Genomic DNA, 23,300 nt, shown 5'->3' with positions numbered 1-23,300 from the left:
TCACAGAATGCTGGGGATTGGAAGGGACCTCAAAAGATCATCCAGTCCAATCCTCCCACCTAGATGAGGTTACACAGAAAGGCATCCAGGTGGGTTTTGAATGCCTCCAGAGAAGGAGACTCCACAACCCCTCTGGGCGGCCTGTTCCAGTGTTCTGTCACCCTCACTGTGAAGAAGTTTCTTCTCAAATTTAAGTGGAACCTCCTGTGTTCTAGTTTGTACCCACTGTCCCTTGTCCTATCATTGGTTGTCACCGAGAAGAGCCTGGCTCCATCATTGTGACACTCACCCTTTACATATTTATAAACATTAATGAGGCCACCCCTCAGCCTCCTTCAAGCTAAAATGACCCAGTTCCCTCAGCCTTTCCTCATAAGGAAGATGCTCCGCTCCCTTAATCATCTCTGTTGCCCTGCGCTGGACTCTTTCAAGAAGTTCCCTGTCCTTCTTGAACTGAGGGGCCCAGAACTGGACACAATATTCCAGATGCAGTCTCACCAGGGCAGAGTAGAAGGGGAAGGAGAACCTCTCTTGACCTACTAACCACACCCCTTTAATACACCCCAGGATGCCATTGGCTTTCTTGGCCACAAGGGCACAGTGCTGGCTCATGGTCATCCTGCTGTCCACCAGAACCCCCAGGTCCCTTTCCCTTACGCTGCTCTCTAATAGGTCATTCCCCAGTTTATACTGGAACCTGGGGTTGTTCCTACCCAGATGCAAGACTCTACACTTGCCCTTGTTATATTTCATTAATTTTTTCCCCGCCCAGCTCTCCAGCCTGTCCAGGTCTCTGGATGGCAGCACAGCCTTTTGGTGTGTGAGCCACTCCTCCCAGCTTGGTGTCATCAACAAACTTGCTGACACTGGACTCTATTCCCTCATCCAAGTCATTGATGAATATATTGAAGAGCACTGGTCCCAGTACTGACCCTCGGGGGACTCCACTAGACAAAGGCCTCCAACTAGACTCTGCCCCATTAACCACAACTCTCTGGCTTCTTTCCTTCAGCCAGTTCACATTCTACCTCATCACGCAATCATCCAGACCACACTTCCTCAGTTTAGCAGCAAGGATCCTGTGGGAGACTGTGTCAAATGCTTTACTGAAGTCAAGGTAGACCACATCCACTGCTTTGCCATCATCTGTCCACATGGTTATGTCCTCATAAAAGGCTATGAGGTTGGTTAAGCATGACTTCCCCTTGGTGAAGCCATGTTGACTGCCTCTAATGACCCTCTTATCCTTAAAATGCCTTGAGATCACACCAAGGATAAGTTGTTCCATGAACTTTCCAGGGATGGAGGTGAGGCTGACCAGTCTATAGTTACCCAGGTCCTCCTTCTTGCCCTTTTTGAAGACTGGAGTGACATTTGCCTTCCTCCAGTACTCAGGCACCTCTCCCATTTCCCAACACTTAGAAAAGATGATGGAGAGTGGCCTAGCAATGACCTTAGCCAGCTCCCTCAGCACCCACAGGTGCATCCCATCTGGACCCATGGATTTATGGATGTCCAGATAGCTTAATTATTCCTTAACCCAGTCCCCATCAACCAAGGCAGACTCCTCCATTGTCCTGACTTCCTCTGGGGCCTCAGGGGTACGGGGCTCCTCAGGACAGCCTCCAGCAGTATAGACAGAGACAAAGGCAGCATTCAGTAACTCTGCCTTCTCTGTATCTTCTGTCACCAGGGCACCCACCTCATTCATCAGTGGGCCTATATTGCCTCTAGTGTTAGTTTTATCTGCCATGTATTTGAAGAAGCTCTTTCTGTTGTCTTTGACCCCTCTTGCAAGGTTTAATTCTAAGGAGGCCTTAGCTTTCCTAGTTGCCTCCCTACATCCTCTAACAACAGCCTTATATTCTACCCAAGTGGCCAGTCCCTCCTTCCATGATCTGTAGACTCTCCTTTTCCACTTGAGTTTGCCCAGAAGTTCCCTGTTTAACCAAGCAGGTCACCTTGACTTCCCAAGTGCTCTGATCTTGAGCCTGGTAGAAGCAGTCCCTGAATGCTAACCAACTATCTTGGGCCCCTTTACCTTCCAGTACCCTTGCCCACAGGATTTCCCCTAGAAATTGCTGGAAAAGGCCAAAGTTGGCCCTGCTGAACTCCAGAGTTGTGATTCTGCTAGGTATTCTGTTCCTGCCACATAAGATCCCAAACTCCACCATCTCATGGTTGCTGCAGCCAAGGCAGCCCTCAACCTTTACAGAGCTATCTTTAAAACAGTAAATCAGTCAATTAATTAAGACTGAAAAACCACTGTGACCTTTTCAATCTACTTATGAAATTCATAATGAATTGCTTTCCAGAATGAGTAGGATTGTGTGATACAGTGTAATAGACTGAAGCCAAAACTAACAAGATCTTTGAAGGTCTTGACTAGTCTGGGAGACTCTCAACTTCCCTGGAAGCAGACTTGTTACCTGGCACACAAAGCTATACCATCAGTTCTCACGAGCAGATTGTGAAATTCACAATTTCCTAGGAAAATTTTTGTGCTGCAATCTACCCTGATTTTTTTTTCTGTTGTCAGGCTGCTCACTTCTCATGCCAGATGCTCCACCCACCTGTTCCCCTGTGTATAATTTAATAATCTCCATTTGATATAAACTAGAGCAGACCGAGGAAGCGTAAACTTTCAGTGTAGGATGATAGCATGGGGCAACTCTGGGGGAGTAGAATGTCTGGCAGTATACATACTGCAAGCACAAGATTTTGTTCAGTCGTAAGGAAAAGATTGGTTCAGGGAAAATGCTCATTAAGTTGGTTGGTGTTATGGGGATTGATTCTGCAAGGTGCTGTTCATCTTGTAGCCAAACAAACATTTTTGAGGAAATGATGTGTTCTTTTCCCAACTTTCCCATCTTCTAGCATTCCTCAGAAGTGACAGTAAAGAGTCTGTATCCAAGCAGGAATTCTAGCTTCTACAGTCAGGAGATGAACCAGCTGACAGACACATCTTCCAGTCTTGGATCACAAAAGTCCCACCAAAAAAACCCACAATCCACACAAAAAGAACACCTTGCTCCCACATCACTTTAAATCTCACCTTTAACTTCCCAAAATTTTGGTTTAAAGTGATGGCAGTGATTTCTTAGAGATTTAATAACTTACTGTTTCTATCCAATTGTAATATTATTGTTACAATCCAATGGTACAAATTCCTTGATAAAAATAGTGATTTAGTGTCATAGAAAACATGTTCTTTCTGTCCTCAAACATCAGCTGCTGAAAAGTTAAACAAAGGTAGCATGCAAGTTGGCCGGACTCCCCTCCAGTGACAGCAGAAAGAGGAGAACTTTCAAATTGTGGTTCATCCCATTTTTCATAAGATAGCAAGAAACACATAGAGTTCCTTATTCCTCTCCATTGAATAAAGGGGCAATCTAGATAATCAGGTTGGAGTAAATGTCTAACTTCAGAGAGCTGAACTTTTGAAGTTTAAGTGTGACACAAAGACAATCCTAGGAATTTCCTTGTACATACTACCCCATACACGTATAAATAACTGTGTAACATTACATAAGAAATGTCAATGTTCTTTCATATCACCATTAGTATGATGGATGCACTCGACCCCCCCACCCCATGACAATTACAAAGCATCAAGTCTTAGAAGATAAACTGTAAGTCAGTCAGTTAATTTTCAATATTATCTTTGAATAATCCACACCTCAATTCTGTTAAGGTACATCACTTCTAAAATCTGGTGACCACTGCTACCAGTTTTTCCTCTAAATATCCAGTTCTGTATTTTAGACATTGTTACACAAGGTGGCAGACAGGAGCCCTTTTTCACTATAATGAACCTGGAAGAATTTTTCTTTCTGTAATTGTGACAAGATGCAGTCCTAAAATCTCAAAACTTTAACCACACTTAAACACACAAGCAGAGTATTCTATCTAACTTTACAGTGCAATAAATGATGGGTGCTTCTAAAAGCCTTCACCTACAGTATAGTTCCACTCGTAAAGACATACATTGGCATGGACATATTTTATGGATTACAGTTCTAAGCTACTAACAGCTGTACTGTGTGGGCCTAGATAAATACCTCTTATACGTATGACACACTTCATTAAATCATGACAGTTACACTTAGGAAAGAACAAATCCTGCCAGCATTTATGTATGTGCTTGACTTCACCACCCTGACTACTCCTGGCATCAAGTATGATGTTCATAAGATCAACGTCTAAGATATCACATGCAATAACTTGGAATGGAAATGCCTTCAAAACAAAAACAAACAACAGAAAAACAACACAACACACAAAACAAACAAACAAACACAACAAAAAAGCCCACGCTTGCCCTAGCTGAAAGCTACTCAAGATTTCATTGTGGTTATCAGTGGCAGTCTGGTGAATAAACATAAGATGCTCCAGAATTTACTCTGGTCAGGCATCAGAGAGGAGAACAGCATGAAAGTAAAGGAGAGATGAATGAAACAGAAGGGCAGAAGCGATTCTTCATAGCTTCCAAATGTAACTTATTTGAAAATTCTGGTTATTCTTAGTGAAAAGTCAGGCAGGTCAACAAAAGGGCCAAATGTGCATGCTGAGGCAGAATTTAGTGCTAGACAGGTTTTGGAAGTAGAGCTCTGGAATTACGGTAGCTTTGCCTCTGAGTTCTGTACCTGGTTACAACAGAAATGTTTAATGTGTCTAACAGGAAAAGCAGATCTGTGGCTAAAGGCTTTCTCTTTGTTAATGTAGTGAACAGAGGATGAAATAGGATGCAGGTGATTATTAATCTCATGCTGCTCCATGTTTGATATGACCTAGATTTGGGAAAAGCAGATATTTATTAAAATGAGTTATTTAACATCCCAATGCATATAGGGAAGCTGTGTCATGGAGTGCTTGGAAATCAGTCCAGCTTGTGATATGATATATTTTGTTACATTATTTTTCTTTTTTATCTTCTAATATCTTTGCTGCTTTTCACTGGCCGCTTCCAAGTTTTGCAGCGCTACTTATCGTCAGACCTTCTCTTGTTGAGTCAGCCTCTAATTTTCTGTCAAATCCTGATTTCCATAAGGGATTCATTATTAAATTCCCATGCTAAGTGAGAGGATCCAAGGAAGGTACCCCGTAAACAACCTAAAGTCACAGAGGTAATTTAAAATTGTAAGTCACGGACAAGATAAAACAGTGACTTCTACTATTTCTCCTGAAATTCCCTAAGTTTTGCATCTGTTAAAAAGGACTCCAGACTGTAACATTCCTAGTACATGCTTCTAGCAGCAACTTACTTGATATTTTCTTACATTTGATGTTTCCTGTATCAAAACTGGGAGCCCTTCCTAGCCATTTGGTCTAGCTGCAGGCTCCATCTGCATCTTGACCCCCATGTCAATACAGGTGTTCACAAACTTTTCTGGCTCCCTCCACACTTTTCCCTACGTCTTGCTTCCCATGGGAAGGAACACAGATGAGAAGGGTGGAAGAGGGTTGTGGTACTCTGTGGCCAAATCTTCAAGTAGGACAATCATGTCACCAGGTCTCTGGGTGCATCCCAGTGTTTAGACATAGTTATTATTCACTCAGTGTTTAGAGTAGTGCAGTCACTTTCCCTCATAAAATTAGATGGTGTTACAAGTGATCAGAGCCCAGTTCCTTCCTTTTATGAGGCACAGACACAAGTCATATCAAGTTGATATTCCACATCAACCTGGAAGAGCTGTGACGACAGAATCTTTGGAAAATGTATCACAGGTGGAGTAATTAATGTCACTAGGACTTCCCCCCATGTTAAGGAAGGTATTCCTCATTGCTAATTTCTACATTAACCACACCGGTATTGCATCCTAATTTCCAAATGTATGTGGGTGAGATGAAAGGAGCAGGATCAAGGAACTTAACATGGAGGTGTTGCAACAGTTATCTGGTGGGGCAGCTTGCAAGGGCTACAGCTACTGCAAGGAACAGCTTGCTTAGCCATGGTCCTTACCTCTGAAGGGTCTTGTGAAGTCAAATCGAACCAACAATAAAGCTCATCATTTTTACATGAGAAAGGACACATTTTACACAGAGTGTTGAAGCAGAAGCATTAACGTGTATTGAAATTGCACACTGCTTGTGGAACTGTTGAAGCACTTTCTGGTTCTTTTTTCTTGCCTTTTTATTTCTCCATTACCATTCAAAGAGGTTTCTAAAAACTACAGCACTGCTAGAGCTTTTCAACTTCCTGCTGTGATTTGTGGGCAGCAAGACTGTCGCATTCATCTATGCTTCTCTGGCAGAGAGGAACAAAGAAAGAGATTGGAGGTTTTTTCTGTCACACTACATGAAGAGAAAGAATTGCCTTGCTACATAAGGCAGTGAAAAAAACTGCAAATTCTCTTCCAACACTCTTCTGAGACAAGCAGAGGCAGTAGGATCACTGAATAAATGATCTTTTTCTTGAAAACTGTTTGAAGAGACAGTCACAGAGAGAATATTGAAGTTCTTAAAGTTTTGAAGATTATTGCATTACCTCAAAGAGAGGATCTGTTTTGGAAGGGGATACACTGAGGAATCGGAGGAGTTGAAAGACTATTAATATTATCAAACCAGCTGCTGAACATAGCAAATAGAGGGCTGCTTCGTCTAACATTTCTGTGTGTACAAACAAAACCACGTACTACACTGGGCTCGAGAGACCTGAAACAAGGATAATTTTCTTGGCCTTTTTTTTCTCTCCAGATAATAGAAACAGATATTAAGTAGAAATTCTGGAAATTCTAACTTTATCCTAAGATCTAAATGTTGAGAGAACAAATAATAGGAATTTATAAAAGTTGGTGTAATGCAGAGATCCTAGCACTGCTGAGAATTATTTAGGAATGTACCTAGCATTTTCTAAATGCCTTGCTTCCATACCACTTCTGGTTCTTAATAGGTGCATTAGAAGGTTTTTAGAAAGGAATTCTCTTTTTGTTGTGCAAGAGTTCAAATACATCAGTAGGTATGCCAAAATGACAGCTGTCAGAAGCTGGACTGACAGTCTGCTCTTATCTACTCTAGCCAGTCAAGTGCAGTCAAGGACAGCCTCATTTGCAGATCTGCCCATCTGTCACTCCACAAGCTATTCAAGGTCTAGCCCCCGAAGACAATTATTCTTCTAGTTCATCTTGATTTCTCCTAAGTTCCTTCAACTTTTCTTGACCAGTAGCCACATCCACACTGAGCTATAACTCTCCCTCACTGAGCAGCTGGTGCAGTAGAAGCCCAGAGTCTCTCTTCAAAGTGATCTGACTCCTAAGCCAAGTTCCTTACTTACTCCTCCTTCCTCTCTCAGACTGTCTAGTCAGCCAACAGAAACAGCCTGTCACTGCGACAATAACAGCATCACAGAAACACACAATAGTTCAATCCAAGAAGCGTGGTACAGTGCAACAGGTATATTGTACTGTACGTGAGACCGAAGAGGCCCTGTGCCAAGGACAAAGGATATTCAAAGAAACCACAGTTGAACCTCTGAAGAATTCTATCTCTGATAAATATTTTTTGGTACAGAAGTCACTGAGGCAGACAGCTTGCAATCCTATTTTAATTAAAGCAGGACAACTAGTTGTGAACAACTGAATTCATGACAGGAAAACACAGAACAAAACACAGATCAGATAACGAAACAAATCTAGTTGTAATTGAACATACAGGCAAGGGAGAAATGTACTGGTAACAAAACTATATCATTGGATTATCCTGAGTAGAAAGACACAGACTTTGCTGTTGAAAGAAAATGGTTCTTATTACAAGATATTTAAAGCAGATCCTTGGGTCAGCAAGCTCATTATCACAAGACTAGACTCTGGTTTGTTGTGAGACTAGAAAATGGTTGCTATCATGCTGACCCATTTGCTCTTAATCCTTATCATACAAACAAACATTCATGTTTTTGTCAGGTTCATTGAAACAGAAATTTCCAAAAAGGTAAGGAAAAATGAAGGCATAACTGCTGTTCCACTCCCACACACACACACCATGATTCCTTCCCTTCCTTTCACCGCAGAAATGTCAAACTCGAGCTTTAAAAAATAATAACAAACCAGGATTCTCAAAAGTAATACGAATGACTTTATAGAAGCAGAAAAAGAATCAACAAAACAAAACAAAAAAACCCACAACCAACACACACTACACTACATAAGTGTACAGAACAGGGAGTTGTTTCTTGTTATTCACTTTCTATACTACATTGTTCCAAGTTCTCTTAAGAAGCGTTCCTCTAATCATGCTCTAAAATTAGTTGCAGATGATACTATCTATAATTAGGTAATTTCTGGAGATGTTTAGAAGATAAATCAGGTGTCTTCGGACTGCTTCTTTATAGAATTGTATTCCCATAGTCCATATAACTATTATCCTGTTTCATGCTTTTCTCAGAACACCTTAAAAGTCAAGATTCAACAGGAGCCAAATAACACAGAAGATTGGCCAGACATCTTTTCTAATTAAGTGCACTCAACAAAACAGTTAGAAACAGTTTCAAAATACACTTTCTACCTCTGTGTGCTGGTAAAATGGACTTGGAAAATGTGTACTTTGAGTGAAATACCAGAGACACGCACAAGATTAAAGATACAAAGTCATGTGTATTCAGATGTGGGATGAAATTAATCATTAACATAGGAAAAGAAAAAAAAAAAAAAGTTGTGAAAGTATCTGTGGCCAGTGACTGTGTATTAAAAAAAAAAAATCACCAATCAAGTATTAGTTACTGTCACTGTCACATTCCATACAGATGACTTGTTATGCTTGTAAGACTTGACTGCCATTTGCCTTAGAAAGCTTCTATCCAGTGTCTTCTGTTCTGTAAAAACAGCACTATATTATTTGATCTGTCTTGAAATGTTTTCTGCTTATATTTGTGCTCCTTTCAGATTGTTCAAGCAGTGGCAAAATTTGATCTTTGCCATATGTAACTGTTAGAATTATTTAATTTGCCAAATCAACAAGTCTTCTGAAACAGCATTGTTGGGGCCCTTATAACAAGAAATACAGCTTAGCAGCAAGAGAAGAAAAATTCCTTTTATTCTTTAAAAGAAATGGTGCTAGCCATTCTGCTTCTGTACTTTTTCTCATCTATGTATATTCTTGCCAGCTCATGGAGAAAATAGCTAAGAGAATTGAACCCCACAGAAGATGCAGGTGGCTCTTTGATTTACTTATTGGTGAAACAAAAAGAAATTCTGCTTGTGGACAGAAAAGCGAGGTTTGTTCTTTATTTTCCATTTACTGAAGATGAAAGCTCCCATATAAGGAATGTAGACATCCATGCTGCATTTCTTGCTTACATAGTCATCAAGGACCTAGCATGTACATGATTGTCAAAACCTAGATTAAACATTGTAAATGACCACAGCACTTTCTTCCTGGAGCTAAAGCTGTGATGTGATCTACAGCCATTTTCCCCTTATTTGGCAACAGCAGGGTTCATACTCCGGGCACAGTAAAAACACAACACTGAGCTATCAAGCAAAAGTAATCCTCTTTACTTCAAAACAGATGACTAGCTATTTGCATGGTTAAAAATACCAGAGTTTTCCCTGGGTAATCTGCTAGTCAGTCTGGTCTACTTTTTACCCTCCACAACTCTAGGTCATTCTTGTATTAAAAGCAAAAGCCTCCGCCCTTACTGAAATTCTCTTTAATACCTTCACATCATAAAACAAATATACAAAAATCCAAAGTGATCACCAATACCTCTACAACTCATTTAATTTTTTTTTTCCATTAGACTTTTTTCAGTTATATTTTTATATAATGTTGAAAAAATTTAAGATTGTAAACTCGTTATGTATGGTCATCCAACTTTTGCAGTAGCGTTATTAGATTTTTGTGGTTCCTCTATGAAAAATTACGGTTTCTGCAAGCATCAGCTTAGTAGCAGATGTCTGCTATGGAAACTGCAAGAGATTACAGGGAACCTTCCTGTCACTTTGCGAACCACAGAGAGCCAGCACCAACCACGACAATGGGTGATGCTGGTTGTCAAAGAGGTTGGGGCCATGACACACAGATAAGGATTCAGCACCTCACAGGAGCCACATCTCCCAGAAAGGCCCCAAAATTGTATACAAAAATCTCCTCTCTCCCAAAGCAAGCAAGCTCCTGAGGACACAGTGGCAGACACAGCTTTGTTGCACACAGAGTGAGGATTCTGTAAAGGAGTCCAGCTTCTGTCACAATCAGTGAGAGGTAGTGAACATAACTGTAAATAACCAAATGTTCCTGGTGTGACAGTGTTAGATATTCTTTGTATGAATAGATGGATCATGGCAGGTAAAATAGCTCTCTTTGGCAATTTCTAAAGTTGTATGCCAGAGTACACAGTAGTCACATGAAGCAGAAGAAATTAAGAGGCTTGCTTAAAAGTCTGTATTATGACCCAAGCCATCAGACAGATGGTTCAAGATAAGAATTAATTCTTAGGTAAATGGTAAGTGCTGACAACAATATTTTGTCCATCACCAATATAAATGAACAATTTTTTTTTTTTACAAATATAATTTTATGAAAGAAAAGTTGACCTAGAAAGGGAAAAACTGGTCAGAATCTAAATCTTTCTGAAGTAAAACTAAAGAGAGAAAAAAAATAAAAGGGCACACAAATTGCTTTTCTGAGAAAGGCCATGCTTACTAGCAGCATCACCTTTTTTAAAGAAAATAAGCATATACAATGACCAATCCCATTTTAAAATGTAACCCACACTGAGAAATTACTAGCAAGGTATCTTTTATAACATTGCACTAATATGGATCTCTGGTAACAGCCTTACACAGGCTGTCACTGCTGTTCTCTGATGTAGGAGGGAGACAAGTATGTGAGGCAGCACAGACTGGCAGAGCAGGCTACACACACTGCGCTTGCCAAGATGCCTGAAGTATGGAGCAAAACTCAGCCATTCAGCCAAATGTGGAGCCTGGGGAAGTCTAGCAGCAATAAATAGTGACACCTAAGGGAAGGAGTGAACATTTCCCAAGGGAAACAAACATTCATGCAACAGAAGAAAAAACAGCTCCCCAAGTCCTCTCAAAATAACCTTCATGATTCTCAAACAAAATACAAACAAACAAAGTCCACACAACAAACCACATCATACAACACTGCAACACAGTTTTAGAAGGGCAAGTTGCATCTCACACTATCTGCCCAGAATAGGAAAACTGGAAGAAAAAACTTCAGTCATTAGAAAGGCCTCTAGTCAAAGGTCAAAGCAGCTGTTTCCACTATCACCTAGGGCAACCTCATCCACCTCTATCCTCCACATAAAGTTCCAGAAAACCCTGCTGTCCAAGAAAATTTCCATTACTAGAACATTAAAAGTAATATAATACCATAATGTCAATATTATGATTGACACCGCATCAATTCTGCAGCAAAACAATCTCTCCAAAAATGTCAAACAGATTCATCCTCTCTGTAGAATAAATTATTTCCTCCTCTGGAAGAAAACATTTTTAGCTTCATATGTCATACAAACAACAAAGCCTGCACACCCTCTGGACAATCTAGCAGGGAAGAGGTATATCTTCTGCTGTTCTATGACCTACGCTTCCTCGGGAACACGCTTCTCACAATAATTTTCTGCTCTCCAGCTCTGATTACCAGCAGATCCTCACAATTATCCCATTCAGCAACCATAATGCTCAAAGATGTTGTCACCCAAAATAGAAAACTGAACTGGCAAAAGAATTATATAGGTTTACCAGACAGTAGGAGACAAAAATCTCCATTATATTCTTGCTTTAACACCTCTGTACCTAATTTTAGCTTGAGTAAGTCCCTGGTGATATCAGGAAAATACTTCAACTGAGAATAAGACCTTAGAGAATACTGTAGAATTCAACCTTGAGCCACATGCTGATACATCTTCTGCATCTTTCTGTGTCATGTTCTTGTTTGTCCATGTCCCACAACATAGCATCTGTGTGTTTCTCTATCTTAATGTCACCAAATGCTAGTTTACACAGAAGTGCTTACTTAGGTTCTAGCTAGTTATATACTGTACAAACACAAATTAGCAGCTTACAGAAATTATTCTGAAAGCTTCCATATCAGAGAACATTTAAATAGTCCATTTATTCTCTCCAGTACTGGTAAAATAGTAGATGCTTAGGGAAGAGCGCATGACAACAGAGCAAACATGCAGTGATATGCCCCCAGTACTCCCCCAGCTTCCATTTGTCTGTGTCTTGGGGAAATCAGTTTCATTATCTAGAAGTCTCGTAATTAGATGGGTTTTTTTTCATTACTTTGAACATGTGCAAACCTTTTGGCATGTACAACATCCTTTGGCAGCAAACTCCATAGTTCAGATGCACATTATGTGCATGCATCTTTTTTGTTTTGAACCTCATCTTTTGATGCCCTTCTTTCACAGACCAGAAAATACAATGATCACTCAGATCCTATCTGTTCTCTCAATGTCACTCATCATTTTATAGATCCTGTCATATCACACATGAGCAGACTTTCACAGACTGTAAACTTGTTAGGTTTGTAGTCACTTCTCATGTGGAAGTCATTCTGCAACTTCAGTCTTCCTTGTTTCTCTTTCTGATATCAACTTCCGAGATCAGGAAAGTTAGAGTATTTGTTTTGTTCTGTATTCCATCTTTATAATTTCTAACACATAACTGCTTTTTGTAATCACCACAGAGCACTGCACTTACATTTTCATAAAACTACTCATAACTGCGGTTTCCCTTTCCTGACTGGAAGCAGCTAATTCAGAACTCTTCATTTCATATATAAAATTAAGAATAATTTTCTTAGTCTGTGTTATTTTACCTTTCTCTACAGTGAATGTCATCTGCAGTTTTATCACTCAGTGTCACAAGATCTTTCTTCTTTGCATTAAGGTTTTATTTTCACTGCTGTGCACACCTTAATGCCATCACCACGTTATCGCTTCCCTCTTTACCCTCTTTCCTAGATTGTTTACATTGAATAACACAGGTCTTAATGCAGATCTCAGTTGAATTTGCCTGGTGAAAACCCTGCACTGAGTAAGCTGCACATTTGTTTCTACCTTCTGCTTCCTGTCTCTTCAAGTGTTACTAATCTATGTGAAGACCTTTAATCCTAAGGCAGTTTGCTTTCTTTATGTATTTTGGAGAGATTTTGGAAGGCCTTCTGAAGTCAACATCAATTAGATCACCTCTGTCAAGCGCACGACAGTGATTCCTTCAAGAAGCTACCACACAGTTATGAGACACAACTGTTCACTGCAAAAGTTACACTGGCTCTTCCTGAATACATCATATTTATCTGTAGCTTTGGTGCCCTGTACCAGTCAGGAATTTTCCACATCTTGTCCCAAGTCCTTTTAAAAACTACTAGTGCATTTGCCACCTTCTGTGGTACACAAGCATTTTTAAGTCATAGTTCGTACAACACAAGTAATGGTTCAGCAATACCAAAATAACAACCTCCAACAATTCACTCACTCTCATCTGTATTTCACACTCGCATCACCTTTTTCAGAATGTCACAATAACCTTGGTTTTCCATCCTCTAAGGAATGCCTAGAACCTACATTCGCACTATTTTCTTATTAAGAACTTTTTTGTTTAATTCTTTTAGTGCCTACATGAAGACTGTCTTCTATATGAAGAGGGCCAGATGACAAAAGTTTCTATCATGGCAGGTACATTACAAACAGAAACATCAACCTTTTTGATGTTCATTCAAATCTTGACCTTGTCTCAAGAATTGTGCTGAACGCTGAACTGCAGCATTTGCAGTGATCAACATCACGTAAGAAAGCAGCGATCAACATCCATCTGAAGGAGAACTTGAATGCAAATAACTCAGCAATGATAAAAACATTACTAATAGAAACTATGAGTCTGATCAGCTGTAAAGTGCAGGGCCCTTCTGATTTTAATTCTTAATCAGGTTTTGTTAAGAAAAATCAAAGACAGAATAGAAACATTTCAGTGGTATAACTTTTAGTGATGCTTAGGCACCAATCACACTATTTTGTGCACTTGAAACCCTGTGTCCTTTCAGCGATCTTTAGCACCAGAAAAATAAAAAATAGTTACAACAAGAAAATTAGTACAATGAGAAGTGCTTCCCATTGAAGTTCTATGGTTGCCATTCTGGGCAAACTTGGGACTCAGCCCAATGGAAGTGTTTCAGAAATAAGCTGTACTTACGTGTTATTAAACACAGTGTAGTGGTTAAAGAAAAAAAAACCACAACAACAACACAAACAAACAACAAAACAACAACAAAAAGAAAACCACATAAAACCAAAATGCCACCACACAGAGCTATAAGGTATTGTGTATCCCAGTGAAATGGTAATTTTGGCGTTTGTTATAAGCAAATGGAGGTGATATCCATGTAGCTCATTGATTTCTTACACGTTTTACCCCCTTCTGTAACTAATCCATCTCTTCTGTGCCTTCTTCCAACAGTTTGACCCCCACAGCTTGGCAATAAAATGTTTCCAACTTCCCTCTCTGCAGGCTTCCACCCAGATCTCATTATCCAAGGTATGTAATTAATGCTACCCAACACAAAACCAGTAACAGATCAAAATTTAACAGTGTTCTGGGAAAAGTGAGAATTGCACTACATGAGAAAAATGGAAATTTTTCATTCCACCATTCTAGTAAAGCCATTTCTTTCCGTACTGTGAACATCTTATTGACATGCTGTCTTCTTTCTTTGGCTTTCAAGTAGCTGGACCCCACAATTGTGATGTGTACTGTGTGCAGCAACTATGTTCAGAGACATCTAGAGATTCAGCAAAATTAAGGTATTAAAGAAGTCTGTCTTTTCACATGGAGTAGTACAGAAGTTAAGGCCAGTTTTAGAAGCATATCTAAGATAATACTATTTCCCCAACTTGCAGAGAAAATACCACCAAGGGCAGACAAATGATTTACAGAATACGTAAGTTAGTAACTGGATTAAATTAAACTAGTTTGACTGAGTCTAAAAACTGCATAAGCACATGATAAAATTGCTCACACAGATTCAAACAAGAGTTTTATTAACTCAGGTTACATATAGAATATTATACTACAAAGAAATTTCCTCTAGGGATTAGCAAATAGTTGTATAAAATACAATAGAATATTGTATCTTTGTTTTAAACAAGAGCAATATAAATTATTTTCTTATAAATGGTATGAAAACTAGAATACCTGTAGAACCACATTGCTTTAATCTTTATTCAAACCTATTGACTCCTTGTATGTGGCAAATATTTAATAATTTTTTACGACTCATGAATGACAACGAAGTAAGTCATTACACGGAGCTCCACAAAGCAGAATAATCACATTTTTTGGTATCAAATTTGCTGCCTAATTTAGCAGCTTAGGATCTGACAGGTATCTCCCCAACTTCAATGTCCATGGTTAAATGAGCCTATTCTGCTGTGTACTCCAGCTACTTCTTCCCAGCCTCCCACTCATCACCACACAATGGTGTAAGATGACAGTGACACAAGCCTTTTTAGAATTAAGTCATTTTTGAGGTCTTGTGCCCTTTTCCTGCAGAAATTCTAGGAACATAAATTGAACTTTTTTAGAAAGAACTCCCTAAGGACTCTCATAATCCCGTCTCTCGTGTTCCTTTATCCTCTAATAACAGCTGAAAGACGCACAGAGGGGGCCTGTGAGTCTCCTGCAGGTAACATGCAACCAAATCCTCTGTCCTGGGGTATTTACTTACAACTACTTCCTTTTGCCTGCAAATTTCCAGACACAACAAAGAAGTAGTAACCTGGCTGTTTAGAGGGCAGGGATGCTAGAACACATTCCTTTAAAATACTAAATCGGTGCTGACAGTGTCCCATTCAATTGGAAGTTTTGTGAAATGAAATGAACAGAAATTTAGGCTTAAACATGTTTACTTGGCTAGAATCTAGAGAGACTCATTTTTCATCTATTCTGCTAATTTGTATAAATTTATTTCACTCCTCATGCAAACAATTTTTTTTCTTGGGTGGTGGCGGGGAGCTCATGGTGTAGAAAATGCATCCAGCCTTTCAAGTTGCTATATGAAATTGCAGAATTGCAGAGTCTCCTAAACAATAAATCCAAGACCTTTTCCATTGAGCACAATCCTCTCAAAAGGCAAAAGGGAAGACGTCAAAACAAATCCAGCAGAGTGGTTCATAATACAATCCAAGTGTCTAACCAGAGCAAACATCAATGCTATGTAGAAGATCTTCATAAGGACCTTGTTATTCATTGTATTGCAACAAACTGCTCTATTAATCGTTCTGTAATCTACTCCCCCAAACATACCACCTTTCTGAGAGGCTTTCCTCAGTGCTGACTCATGCACTTGAGATAGTCCTCACCATGCAGTTCTGCAAAGGTTTAGTCCATCCCCACCAAGATTTACATAATCCTGTCCATAGTACTCATGACAAATTTTAAATCGTGATACATAATGATGATCACACTTCTATCACCACATGGTCCTAACTTGTCTTACCTTAGCACTGGCTGATACAATGTTAATGACTGATTTGTTCCAGTTTGGAAACTAACTTGAATGGCATGAGGAAACTCAGATTCTCCAGCCAGTCACTACACTTTTCCTGTGGCTGAAGAAATTTATAATCTCTGCTTGCCTGACCATAGCACTACTATCTTTAGCAAAAAGGCTGGGGAAAAAAAAAAAAAAAAAAAAAAAAAAAGGAGAAAAAGGAGATGAAGGGCAAAGGAAGGAAAATATGGAAGAAATCAAATATAGAAATATAGAATACCAGAGACGGGTTCAGTTGATAGAGATTTGGCAATAGGTGTCTGATGATAAACAGCTGTTCTCTCAGTTCAGTGGAAGTCAACCTACAAGTCCTGTTAAGTTTTAAGATCTGCTGGGGACAAGTTGTTCCCAGCTCCAGCCGTAAGCACAGCAGAGACAGCTCATCCAAAGGAAAAACCAATTCTCCCCATAGGCAGGGAGTCTCGTTCTGAAGAGCTCCTATTAAACCCCAGGTGGAGTATAAACAGGTCTCCTAAATTATAAAACGTGAAAGGATTGCAGTAAATTCTTGACCTTCTGCCCTCCTCTGGGGTGAGCACTTGCAGTAGAGCAGCTGTCCATCTGCCCTGTTAACACCCTCGACATTTCAGCACCGTACAATATCAAAGCCATTCAGTGTCGGTCAGTGTAAAGCTCACCTAATTTAACATCCATTGAAAAAAACAGCAAGGTATTATTACAAATGTCAAATACACGGGAATGCATTTCAAGGGAAAAAAAATACAGACCCATGATTAATAGACTAGCCATGCCACAACCAGACAATTACCAGTATCTATTTCATTTCAGTTTTAAACACAAAGCACCGACATTAGTAACTTTCATTGACTGACCACAGTAACCTCTACTCAGGGTGCTAGTCATTTAAAATTATGTACTCCCATTGACTTGTCAAAAAATTGTCATTTCTGTAATTTCTCACTGAAGTTTGACAAAAAAGAAATGGGATGTTTTGTGAGCATTCGGTCACAAGCAGGGATACTGTCAGCTGTATCAAAAAAAAAAGTCTGGAAAAGAATACAAGGAATAGGAGTCAATCAGGGATTAATTGGGAATCTAAGGCTAAAAGAAAACTGAATAATGGAAGTAACAGAATACAAATATACAGTGTGTGTTTCTGCAGCAAAGAGAAAAGCAGCCAAAATGTAGAATGATTTAGTGCAGGCAAATCAGTTACGAGAAAATTGGATAGGTTATAACAAATCATGAAAAGAATAAAACAGGAGACAATGAAGGACTTTTAATAAATGAGGAGTCTGCTGAAATTAATGAGGCACATCAAATGGCTGAGATATTGCACTGCTTTATATAAGATGTGTCTTCTGCCATGCATGTTGAGAACAGAACTGGCACGTAACCAAGTGGTAGAGATATGTAATGCGTTATGTTGACTATAGGTAAGAGAGGACTTTTGAACATGACCATATGTACTGTGAGAACTTCTGAACTCAGGAGAGAGATATTTCTTTCTCAAGACATGCATGCCTTGGGAGATTCTAAGCTATATGAGGAAGTAAAAGGCAAATATGGTACTATTTTAACAAATACAAAAAATGTTTTTGATTATTGTCAGTAAATCCAACTCCAGTAACTGGTCAAATAACAGAACTAAACCATTTCCTGTGCAGGACGCAAGTGAGCTGTGATCTAGAAACATCACAGAAATTGTACCAAATCTTCATTTTAAAGATAACTCTAAAAAAAAAAAAAAACAAACACAAAACAGTAAGAAATGGAAATTTTGAAAATTGTTTAATAGAATCTTTTGGGGTTTCAATTTACATGTGCATAACAGTATTGTGTTAAGTGACTAGAAAACAAAAATCCAGGTGAAGGGAAGGAAAAAGACTAATGACCACATTCATTAGTGATTTGGTTGAACTGTTCCAGCTTTTAAAAGTCAGTTGATGGAATGCAAATAAAGAATGTTGATAAAAACTTCTGCTTATTGAACTCAGGAGGTTTATCAGGAAACACAAGCATTATATCTACACTTAAATATTTGCTTAATTATAGGAAGCATAAACCTTACTTATTCCTGACAAACATGACTTATTCTACATGTCTTGTCATTAATGAGTTAGCAAGGAAGACAGCATAACAACATTACCAGAAGAAAATAAATCAGGAAATATTGCAAATACCAAAGAACAAAATTACAAGGCAGAAGACCTCCTGCTCATGCACAGGAATAGGAAACTGAAAAATCCTGAAACTATCTTTCAGAACTCTGATTTGCCATGGCCAAATCACAGTAAAATTTTTGCTGAGAAAAAAATAAAAAGGTGAGTAAGAGATATTAAAGGTGTCCCATCGTCAGACCTTCTGGCATCCTTTGTCCTGACTCTGCTATTCAAAATCCCTCACATCTGCCACAATCTCTGTATTTTGCACCCAGCCCCTGTGTTCTGTACCAGTTGATACACTCACCCTGTCCTTGCTCTGCCAATCTACTCTAAAAGGATGAGATGCAAGTTAGAACAAGGCAGAGGGTATAACAATATTTCTTTATTCTTGTCTTTGACATTATGATCTTAGCCAGATTACATTCTGTGGATTTCTTCTCATTTGCAACAGGACTGAGGACTAGTAAAACAAGAAAAGCTTTAGAGATGGTGTTTTGATAATTAATTGCTACATGTAGAATACCTAAATTTGTGTTAGCAACACTATAGAAACCCAGAGAGCTGCAACCTTTTTGCCAAGTTAGTATATGCAACTCTGCTTTCAGCATAGGGATCTTGTTTGGATTTAGCTGCCTGTTCATGTGTTGTCACTAACACGCACTATTCAAGTCTCCTTATTTATTCATCAGTGTTCAGGGAAAAGACTAAAATCAGGACAGTCAGAAGACGACCTTTTTGTTTCTGTTCATACAAATAATGTCATGAGATCGTATTTCTGCTCTCCTTGATGTATGTAGTTTCATGAACTGAACAGAAATAGAAGTTTTCCGAAGTTTTGCAGTCACACAGTGTCTCTCCTAAGCAGCTAAACAACAAAAAAGGCAATTCAACATCTTAATAGCAAGAATGCTAGAAAAGGCAAATCTGACCTATTTACTCAATGAAAAGCATATTAGCAGTACATGTAATTCTCATTGATACTGACAAGAAATCTAAGATTTCTTTTTTACTTCCTCAGCATGTTCACAATCAGGAAGAAAAAAAAAATACCCTACCCTAGTACTGAAGTGAGCCACTCCTGTCTAGAGCTTTTCTTTTACCCAGATAGGTCAAAATACTTCACAGGCATTTATGCAAGAATTATCTCTGCTTCACAGATGGAGTATGTGAAACAGATTCGGGTGTCTTGTTTAGCAGCTTTACATCAAAGGAATGTCAGAACTCTAATTCTGGCTGCGTAATTCTCTGCTGCATGATCTTGACAAAGTTGGATCTAACTTTGAAGCTCACCCTGATTTGAGTGGGAGGTTGTACCAAATGACCTCCAGACATCTCTTCCAATCTAGTTTTATTCTATGATTCTAATATGCTTTGTATTTCTCAGCTTTCCAGCCTGAACATACAAATCACTCTGCAGACTTCAAACCCCAGATACAACATATTGCCAGGCTCTGCGCTAAGTCAGTGGTTAATCAGGAACCTAGTAGGACATAGGATTTTAAATAGCAAAAATCTGGTCCTCAGCATTTGAGCATCATAGTATCGGTGGAATAACAATCGAATATCATTACAAGTTTTAAAATAGCATATCACTGTCCTCCACAGCACAGAACACCCAGTTGCTCCCAATTTGAAGAAAGCACACCTGAGTTGCCTATCTTATTTTTAAAGAACAAGATATGTTCAGCAATAAAGATCAAAAATCTAGTTTTCTGCATTAGTATTGAAAGGGGGAGATCTGTCCTGTGTTGCTGGTTTGTTTAGATGCCTGTCAGCATTCTGTCATAAAGTGGTTTGTTTTCTCTCATCTGGAAAAACAACCTGAAAGCATAGAAAATATTAGTTGAGAAGCATGATGGAATTGATATATTTTAAAGCAAAGAGGCAGATGACCTTGTAGTAGGCAGCTTCACTAGAAGAGCTAGGAAAGGAAAAAAAGGCTGAATACCTTGTTAGGCAATCAACAATATTATTAAAAAAAAATCAAAAATAAAATTACTTTTAATTCAACTAATACTTTGCAAATCAGTACACAGTGTGGCTGATGCCAGTGCCTTTTTGACATCACATTGCTTTAAGTGTTTTTTTTTTACTACAGTTGTGTAAAATTACGGCTTTATAAAAAAGCCACCACACAACTCCAACCAGTTACCTTGCAGGTTTTTTGGTTTTTGTTGCTATATCTGTGTTTTCGTAATTATCTCATTTGTTCTTCAGCAAGGACAACTCATCTTACGATATGTCTAGTGTTAGAGGTTTTGCTGATCACACTCTAGCATCAACATTTTTGCTTTGTTGCTGCTTTCTCTGCAACATTTGCAAGAAATTTAAATAGCAAAATCTGGTGCTAGCAACTACAACATTTTAAAAACCATTATAATTTTAACTTTATTCCAAATGTATTTTTTGAAAAGTTAAAGTATAGTGTCATTTTTATATGCTAGCTACAGTACCATTACCTAAGCAGCAGATAGTAATTTATTTAGTTCTTTTGGATCTTTGTAGTTTTTTAACCTTCTATTTCAGTACTGCTTTTTTCTTCCAGATTTATTTTCTCTTAGAGGTCCAGCAAACTGTATAACCATAAAACTAAACCACAAATCCCACTTTTGATAAGATGAAAAAGAAGTTTGGAATCTGGGGAGTACTTCCTCATTTACAGCCACAAATCAATTAGAGGCCACCATGTATTTTAACATACGAACTTTTGAACTTGGATGCACTTGTTTAAACTATTACTATCACCTACTATCTTCCTATCTATGAAAAGCTGTTCCCCTGTAACAAAAAAGAAAAGCAAATCTGTAAAACTACTGAAATGTCAGTTCAGAGTCTGCTGTGGTTGATGAATCGACCAGCAATAGCCCAGTTCATACCTTAGGTGAGGAACAGAGGGAGCTGAAGACTGGCCAAGAGAAGAAACCCTTCTTCAGACACACACACAGTTTAGAGCACGAGAAGTAAAATGGACAGAGCCTGCCAGAGCCTTTATGTTTTTTAGAAACATACACACATGAGTTCTGTTTCCTTTAGAAGAGGAAAAAGGTACATAGGGATGTTTCTCCAGCAACAGACCTCTGGCTCCTTTGCAGAAGCAGGTACCTTGTGGCACTGCCTCTAGGGCCTCATTCAAGAGAAACTATTCTCATCCTTTGTGCACTTTATTTTAATACTTATTTGCCCTCTGCTTTCGATCAGAGAAAAAGCAGTCCAAGGAGCAATAGCCTGCAAGGTCGAGCTGCATGTTTGCTAGTTTCAGCTGTCAGAGAAAAGTTTGAGTTTCATGGTTTTTTTGTTGATTGGTTGATTTGTTTGGGTTTTTGTGGGGTTTTGTGTGTGTTGCACTTTCACCCTCGCCCCCCCCACACACACACTGGTCTCCAGAGATGTATTTTTACCCTTCCAAAAAATATCTTTCAGTTCCTCTATTCTTAGAGTTCATCCACATGGATAAATTAACAGGAAAAAGTATTGTGGGAACAAGTAGTCTGTAGTAGCTATGAAATCTCTTCTCTGTAGATACTGATGACTAAATGAGAGTGTCTTTGCCTCAACTCCCTGCTCTGTAAAGACAAGACAGAGGGACAGAGGGACTGGACATGGGACATACCCAGAGCACCTCCTGCGGATGTTCAGTACTGGGCTGACTCCACTGTCTGAACGGGCTGAGCAGCATGTTTTCCTTTCAAGAACTGTGACCAAAATTGAATAGAGTGATTCATGACAGTTTTTGTTTGGTTGGTTTTTTTGGGGTTTGGTTTCTTTGGGTGTTTCATCTTGTTTTCCCCCAAAAAAGAGAGTCATATTTAATTAGAAACACCAAGAACAAATCATAAACAAGGCAAAAACATTTTCAGCTGAATGAAAGATTTATGCTCATCTTCTTTACTTACAGCCTTATTTGACCCCAGGTGTTTCAAATTCTGGGGCCTAGGAGGTACTCTGTCCCCATTTCTACCTTACTCTTTTCTGCTTTTCAGGACCATGCTTTAGTTCACCACCAAGTATTTTGTTCTGTTTTCCTGCCTGTGTTCCAAAATAGCATTCTGGTATGTTCAAGAGAAACATCTTGAGGTACTTGACACCTACAGTAAAATATTAGTACTTAAGAAGAAAGGCAACCATAAACTTTGCGCATTGTACCATCCAGTTACAAAATATTTGATATTATGTTTGGGTACTCAGAAAATACCACAAAAATATCAACTAATTCTTCAGCTTCAACCCATAAAATAGCTGTGCTCTAATGACTATATACCACTTTTCAGTGCTTTCAGGGAGAGATTCACCTTGACACATAGCCCTCTCCTCAACGATGCAAATATCAAACTTTTTTTTCTTCCCTAACAGTGTTTGACTGCTATTTTCCATTCAGTTGTTTACTGAAATTGCTGTATGTGATACAATTTCTAAATAAGGACCAACTCACTTTATTTTCCTGTTGGTCTGCTGCCATTGTAAATAGTTCACAATGTGTAAAACTGCAAATATGAAAGAGGTGTAGGGAAAAGGAGATACAAGTTCTAGCTGTAGGAGTCTCGCCACATGATATTGCTGTACTAATCCTCTTTTTCTAAAGGGAAGAGGACGCACCTTTTTCCCTCCCTTCTTTCGCTCTAAAGGTAAACTCTTCGGGTACTACACATCATTATGGGT

Source organism: Patagioenas fasciata, chromosome 4 (genome assembly GCF_037038585.1).
Source record: "Patagioenas fasciata isolate bPatFas1 chromosome 4, bPatFas1.hap1, whole genome shotgun sequence".
Lineage (NCBI taxonomy): Eukaryota > Metazoa > Chordata > Aves > Columbiformes > Columbidae > Patagioenas > Patagioenas fasciata.
Note: the sequence above shows the minus strand (reverse complement) of the source record.